This window comes from Haemaphysalis longicornis, unplaced genomic scaffold (assembly GCF_048455015.1).
Source record: "Haemaphysalis longicornis isolate Haplotype H1 unplaced genomic scaffold, Haemaphysalis longicornis Haplotype H1 scaffold_303, whole genome shotgun sequence".
Taxonomy (NCBI): domain Eukaryota; kingdom Metazoa; phylum Arthropoda; class Arachnida; order Ixodida; family Ixodidae; genus Haemaphysalis; species Haemaphysalis longicornis.
Genome location: NW_027526337.1, coordinates 248,980 through 257,066, shown reverse-complemented (window position 1 = coordinate 257,066; position 8,087 = coordinate 248,980).

Below are 8,087 nucleotides of genomic sequence, written 5' to 3'. Positions count from 1 at the left end.
GAGAACCTCAGATGACTCCAGTGTTCCCCATTTATCCGCAATCCCGTGTTTCCCCAGTCAAGCTTCCTGAACACACTCTGCAGACATACTGTGAACAGTTTTGGCTAGATGGTACCTCCCTGTCGTACTCCCTTTCTGATACTGGAACGTTTCGCTTTTCTTGTAAAGGATTATCCGTTTCGTACATCCCCTTTCCCTGGTCTATCAACGCTTCAGCACGGCTGCGGTGCTTCCTGAATCAAACGCTGTTTCATAGGCTAGAAATTCCATGTAAAGGGGCTTATTACACTCCGCGAATCTTTCTATTACCTGGTTTGATGACATGGATGTGATCTATCGCAGGGTATCCTTTGCTAAACCTAGCCTGGGGACTGAGGGCCGAGCATTGGATTGGTGAGTCGTAGGAGGTGGGGGCCAACTACTGCACCAGGGTGGCCAGATCCTTCTCTGGTGAGGTATACACTGAGCTTTTGTAAAGTCAGGTTCGCTACTACACACAAACGCATTGGCTGCAAGACATTTGTCAAGGGGCAATATAAGCGGTCTTGTATGTGAAAACGCGGAGTATGTAGAATTTTTTTTATATTTCCTCAAGCGGCGATTGTGCGACACATCAAGCCTAACAGACTGGTCTCCTCGTTGAACCCAAGTCCACGAACGATCACTATAAATTATACGATTAATCGCGACAGCTGTTGTGCCGCTACACGGTTATTCAACAATTATTCCCCAAGGTCGCTATCTTCTGCGGTGCGTCTTGAGCTGCCGCTGTAAGGCGAACACAAGTAAAGGACGCGAGAGCGCCTGATCGGCGTGTATCTCGCGTCCTCTGTATTGTAGCGTTATTTTATGTCTAGCCTGAAAGAACGCTAACGCATTTTAGGGGCGAAGCTCCTTAAGGCGTGGGTCTGTCCATCCTCGACGTATGTATGTAGCCACCTCTAGTTTAGTTCTTGGATTGTTTACTATAGATGGCGTGGCTACCTCTAGTTTAGTTCTTGGATTGTTTACTAGATGGCGGTACTTGTATATGATGAAAAGATGCGCTTGGATTGTTTACTAGATGGCGTGGCTACCTCTAGTTTAGTTCTTGGATTGTTTACTAGATGGCGGGGAGCGTTGTAATAAAATCCGTTCGCTGTTGGCGCGCGCTCGGAGTCGCCCGATGGATAAGGCTGCAGATGTGCGAGCCCGCAAGGCAGAAGCGCTCCGTGAAGCTGCGCGACGCCGCCGCCAAGATCCCAGCGTTCGAGAACGAGAGGCCCAAGCGTCACGGCAACGGCGCGAGGACCCTGCCGTACGCGAAGCGGCACGGCTGCGGCGCGAAGAGGATCTCCAAAACGTCAGAGAACGGGAAGCGGCGAGAAAGCGCGCGTATCGGCAGGCAGACCCCGATGCAGTGAGAGCTCGTGAGGCGTCTGCAAAACGCATCAGGCGAGCTCAGCCCCAAGGTGCCGACGCGCGGTTTAAGCGAGACTTTCTAGCCGTTACGTTCGGACACAGATGTAGTGGGCGAACTTTCACTGAAGAGTAACGGTTTTACCGATTATTTCCCCTCAGGAGCTTCGCCCACTCATCATCATTCACCCCGTGGATATGCTGTGAATTTTTGTAGGACGGCCGAGGTCAAAGGGCTTAATAATTACAGAACCGTAAACTCTCTCTCTCTCTCTCTCTCTCTCTCTCTCTCTCTCTCTCTCTCTCTCTCTCTGTTCTAAGCAAGTTGGTTTATGTGCTGGGAAAGGCGAAGAGAGCCACTACCATAGGACACTGAGTAACGCTAAAAGGCTTGATCATAAAAGGGAAAGGACAAAACTAACAAAAAGAAGGACACCTAACGTGCAGTAGTCAGTAAAAGCCAAAGACGGGTGTTTGAAATAACACTTTAGAGAGCAAATTCGCAGTCTTAACCGGAGAGAGTGAAAATAGCGCGGGAATATTGAATGACAACCTAACCGTGGTAACGACAGAGTCAGCTGTAGCCGATAGTAGAACCTGCCGAATAAACCCGCAAACTTTGGAACACACTGTGAAATGCAGCATTAAACAACGCTCATAAAATGAGCTAATCGAATTGGCGGAGTTGTTGATATTGAATGATAGAAGAATTAACTACATGCCTACAGCCTTCCCACCTATAACATATATGGAGATATAAGAATCGTTACGATTTTGCTTTAAGAAACTCCCAGAAGGGGAATTGCAAAGCTGGTACACCAAGCCTCTTCAAAGTCGGCTTCACAAGTATACACAAATGCATTGCTGCAAGAACATTTTCCAGGAGCCATATAACCCGTGTGATAACAAAGTCGACCGCAGTGCCTTTAATTACAATAGCTACTTCCATAGGAACCCGTGTACCCATATGAAGCGCTTTACAACAAGCCCCCCTTAAAGTCGGCTTCGCTAGTATACACACATGCGTTGCTCAAAAGACATTATTTTCAGAAGCAATAAAGAAAGTTTCTTATTAAAATACAATGGCCCAGAAGCCTTTTATTAAATACATTTATGAGACCCCCATGCGTTCCCGATCAAAGGGCGTGCACCGAGCCCTTTCAAAGCCGGCTTCGATATTATACGCAAGTGCTTTCCTAGAAAGACATCTTTCAGTGGTCAGAATAAGCAGTGTCAAAGTATGAAGGCCATAAAGCCTTTAAGTGCAGAGCTCTTTAGGCAAACACAACTTTTAAGTGTTTAAGCGCAGCGCTCTTTAGGGGCTCGCTTTGTCGTCGTAGCTCGCTAACGGTCGCTGGGCCCAAGTAGAGCCACACGGCGTTCCGTCGTTCCAGCTGTCGTCGCGCCGTAACCCAGAGGCTTCGAAAGCCAAGCGATTTATATAGTCATAAGTGTTCGAAACTCGTCAACCGCTGGCGCTTGTCATACATATCCCCGTTGTTTAGCGCAATGAAAACTGTAGGTACGTACCATTTGAGGCAAAGTATACGGAATTAACCGGCAGCGCCCGCGTTCATTTAGTTCGGAACGCTCGTTGGGTTGGTTTTTGCGATAGTAGGCGAAAGAAAAAGTGGCAGTGCAACGCCGGTACGTGCTGGGGGAAAAGCAAGCACGAAAAGAACAACAGAACTCCCGCTGGCGCAGTTTTAGGCATGGGGCGCGCGAGTTCTGCGAAGGCGGGAAATTTGAAATGTGTTGAGTGGTAGCAGTGAGCGGATAACGGCGCTACAGCCCATTACGGCGAATCACTGCTCTGCACTTCCGACAGCTTTCAGAAACATTGAGTGGAACGGCTTTAATTTTTTAAAGTACTCGCGAATTAACCGGTGGTGCGAGATACGATGTAAGCTTGGTGGCTACTTTACGACCAGCCGCTCTCAGTGTTGCATCGGAACATAAAGAACACGTGTTTTCCGTTTCAAGACACCTCAGTGAAGGACGCGTTTTTATGGGTACTGGGCAAGTTTTTTTTTTTCTCCCTTACGCGAGCAGCGCAGTAACCGCCACAACTTACACCATTCCCCCTTTCCATATCCGTTGCTGACTCAGCAGTGGTGCGTTAACCTCCATTCATTCGCAAACACAACCATCAATTGGCGGGGAGCGCGACCACAGGCGGCGCTGCGATAATCAAGACGTCACGTAAGGGGAACTTGCAGTTGGCGTCTGCTTCACTTTCACTGCCGTTTCTTCGCTTTCGATTCACGCATACGCTTGCACGCACCGGAATTTCCATGTGCCTAACTTTTTGCGATAATTTTAAGCCTTCATATCTTTCGTAACGCCCTCAGCTCCAGTCCAGCCACGAAAGGCGTCTTTTACCCCCCCCCCCCCCACAACCTTCCCCCCCCCCCCAAAAAAAAAACAGCAACAAATATTCAGAAACTTTCAAATTTGGCGCTGTAGTGACGTAATACGGGTAGGAGAGACGAGATATGGGCCGGCACTGAAAACATTGTTATCAGTGATCGAACTGCCCGTTAGCATTCAAGCGACGCAATCGAACGGAAGTAGAAGCCCCACTACAATCGCCCACTTAAGTTTCTTGGCGGTGGCTTTCATCGGCAGCCGCCAATCGCACAAACAAGATCCCCTGACGTCATAAAGAAATAGCCAGAAAGCGGCTGGAGGGTCGCCGCTGGTTGATATGTTTTCCTTAATATCTCAGCTATTTCTTGGGCGAATTGGTAGTTCATTTTAAAAATAGCCTAGCGCGAATATAAACAAGGACACAGAGCGAATTATTTCCTAAGCTATTTGTTTGAAATTCGCGATAGAATTGGCACTACTGCTATCGTAAAAAAAAGCGGTCTTTTTAATGAACCAAAATTGGATTTTGTCATCGTGGCCCCTGTAAGGATTGAAAACTAGGAAGTTCAACGGGTACGAAAAAGAAGCTTGCAACTGGCAGACAGAAAATACGCACGCATATACATCACGAACAATGCGTATAAGATAACCAAGTAGCGAAAAGGTCTCTGCAGATTTGTACACTAGCAGCGCCAAGGAGAGAAGACGACTGAACGAACCAGCCTGGTCCGCGAGGTTCGAACAGCAACTAAAGACGATGTGGTACAGGCGATCAAGGTGATGAAGTGAGGGAAAGACCCAGGATATGACGGAATAACCGCGGATCTACTCAAGGTTGTTAGAAAAGCTTTCAGAATCTACTAGAAAAGCTTTCAGAATTATTCTCAGAATGCGTCAGAGCTCTAAAAGGTTAACTAGACTGAAAAACAGAGAGCCAAGATAATTCTAACTTCCAAGAAAGGTGATGTCAAAGTGCTTTCAGTTAACATCCTCCTTAGCTTACTCTGCGTTGTATACACCAAGGAAACAGTAAACAGCATAAACGGCACTCTAGATTTCCAACAACAGAGTGTAGGCTGGATTAGGAAAAGCTACTCAACAATGGAGCACATTAATGTCATCAACCAGGCAATAGATAAATGCGTAGAGTATAATAAACCCATTTACGTTGCGTTTAAAGATTACAAAAATGTATTTGCTTCAGTATTCACCAGAGCAAGTGGAAGCATTGAGACACCAGGACTTACAGGATACGTGCAGAGTGCGCGTGGAGGACTCATACAAAGCTTGCACGGGCAGGATAGGTCCTTGTAAGAAGAGCGATAAGGAAGGGTGTTAGACAAGACGAAACATCTCTATAAAGCTGTCGACAGCTCGCTTAGATGGATCATTTAGAAAGTTTTATTCAGGGTAGACGGAAATACGAGTAAAGATCGAATATTGGATACACTTGAGATTTGCGCACGACATTGTCTTGTTGAGTGACCTTGGAGAACACTTGCACACACTGCTTCAGAGGAAACTGCGCCGTAGGGATGAAGCTAAATGTAACGAATTCGAAAGTAATGTTGAGCAGCCCTTTTAACTTACTCGTACTGAAATGCTTGAGGAGGTGTATGCATATAACAAACTTGATTGATTGATTGATTGTGGGGTTTAACGCGCCGACGCAACGCAGGCGATGAGGCGCGCCGTAGTGGAGGGCTCCGGATTAATTTTGACCACCTGGGGATCTTTATCGTGCGCCGAAATCTCGTACACACGGGCGTTTTTGCTTTTCGCCTCCATCAGAAAAGCGGCCGCCGCGGCCGGGAATCGAACCCGCGACCTCGTGCTCAGATATAACAAACTTGCACAAGTTGCCAATGCCAAGACATCTTGTATTAAGAGTGACGCGTATGTGCAAGAAACAAGCGTCTTGTATTTGGAGAAAACAGGAAGTGATCTCTGCCACGAAAGTTCTTGTTTCTGGCTCTATTAGTAGCATAGAGTTTCATACTAATATATACTAGAGGAAAATCTAGCGCTGCATTCGCCAGATGGCGAATGCAGCGCCGCCGTGGGCGGCGCCATTGCAGCTAGCGACGTTCCTCGCCTCCTTGGCTTGGTTAGCCACATGGCTTCTTTTTCGTCTTGAAGCCAAAAGGGCTAACATTGTTTTTCTGTTCATCTTCCATGAAGCTTCTAAATAATCCCTGGCAAACCAATCTTTATGGAGCTTTTATTTTTTAATAACAGAACAAATTCGATTAATTTTCTGCAGTAATATTGTTGCATTTTTGTAGCCAAAGCCAACTTTTCAGCCTGTTCGTGAGCCATGCCAAGGACAAGTGGAACGTGCCTGCTCGGTACATGACGGCACGCTCGCCGAAGCGCGGCTCCCCTAGACGGTGGCGCCACATTTCCCTCTAGTGTATATTAGTATGAAACTCTATGGTTAGTAGGATATATATAATAAGGTTAGTAGAGACAGAGACACACGAGAAGGACATTGAAAATAAAAATAAAAGTTTACTGACGTTTCAGGGAGAGGACTCCCTTTCTTCAGGTACTACTACTTCTTTTTTCGCGCTCTGTGTGAGTTTTTGATTCCAGACTATATATATATATATATATATATATATATATATATATATATATATATATATATATATATATATATATATATATATATATATATATATATAGAGAGAGAGAGAGAGAGAGAGAGAGTAAACTTTAAGTAAGCAGCAGAAGTTGCACTGGGGTGAGTATTGGGTGGCGAATATTTTGTGCCAAAGCGTGTTGTGGGGAAGGTGTTAGTTTGGGGCTGGCGAAGCCTGACTCCATCCTCTTTGGTGAGTTGCTTATGTGGGGGAGGAAAGTGACATCGCAGTACTCTGGCAGAGCTGACACAGACGAGGACGAAGCCTGCGTTCGCTTCGTCCTTGCCTGTGTCAGCGCTACAAAAGTATTACGACTTCAGCCGGACATGTAATGAGGACAACTGGCAATAAGTCGGCCACCTACAGAGCGGACAAGCGTGGGAAGGCGAACAACCTTATGGAGGGATGAAAGAAGTAAATTCCGCCGCAAATAACGAATTTAAACGTCGTAAGGAATACGAACGGTTAAAGTATGTAGAAGAGGACTACGTGCCGGACTGCATGACCATGATGATGATGATGATGATGATGACAGCCCTGCGGTCATCACCTGCGCTTTTTTTTTTAGACTTACGAAGAGCAAAACATGATGTGTGCAACTGATACTGTAACAAGGCTTTATTTTGCGAGAGTTTTTAGGTGCAAGAATGGCCTGTTTTGATTGATTGACGTGTTTAACGCACCGACGCAACGCAGGCGATGAGGCGCGCCGTAGTGGGGGGCTCCGGATTAATTTTGACCTCCTGGGGGATAAGAATGGCCTGTTTTGCATCGGTGGTGTAGGCCGGTATACGCTTCATGACCCACAATGTGACGACCACGGCGAAGGCCCGTGCAAGTATCATTCTCGGTTAGCAATAGGCGTGCGTCCGTTGCAGCCCCTCCATGAGGGTTACCGGCTGCAAGCCTCTTTCTAGTCAACCTTTATGCCATTCATTACAGCAAATGCACCTGCTTCTCGGAGGTAGAAACTGATGTTTATACGACAGGAACAGCGGGCGATAGCCGCCACTTTGTTCGTTCCGGGACGCAGCGGCGTACACCCGATACACGCACAGCGGCAAGCGGGCGAGAGAGAGAACCGGAGCAGTGGTTTATAGAAAGACCTCGGTGACAACGCATTACCATCCTCCCACCCTTGCCGAGCACCGTTATACACCCTCGCATCCCTCCTGCTATATCTCTCTAAAGCCCATCTCTATTACTCTCGTCCTCCGCGGTCATGGACGCGATAGAGGGGCTTTAACTTACCCCGGTGGAGGATAGCATATGGTGGTGGCAAAACCACGTCGTTCAAGAGTTCCCTGCACTCAGTGGCAGCGGAAACTGGCGCGCAAGGTGCTAACAGCTGCGGAAACTAGAGCGCAAGTTGAGGAGAAAGTCACAAGGCTCGCCACTCAATAGTGACAGACAGACGGACGGACGGACGGACGGGAGGACGGAAAGACGGATGGACAGGCACAGACAGACAGAGAGATAGATAGACAGACGAAAATTTTTGCGTTTAGCTAGCCCAAGAAAGACTGAAGCATAAATTTTGCAAGACTAAGAAAGACTAACGTCTTTCAGACATCGGAACAGTGACGTGCATTTCCATAGCCGTCTATCGGGCAATCAGAGTGGCATACTCCATTAGAAAAGGGCTGCTTGTACCGCACCCGGATTTTACGCGTC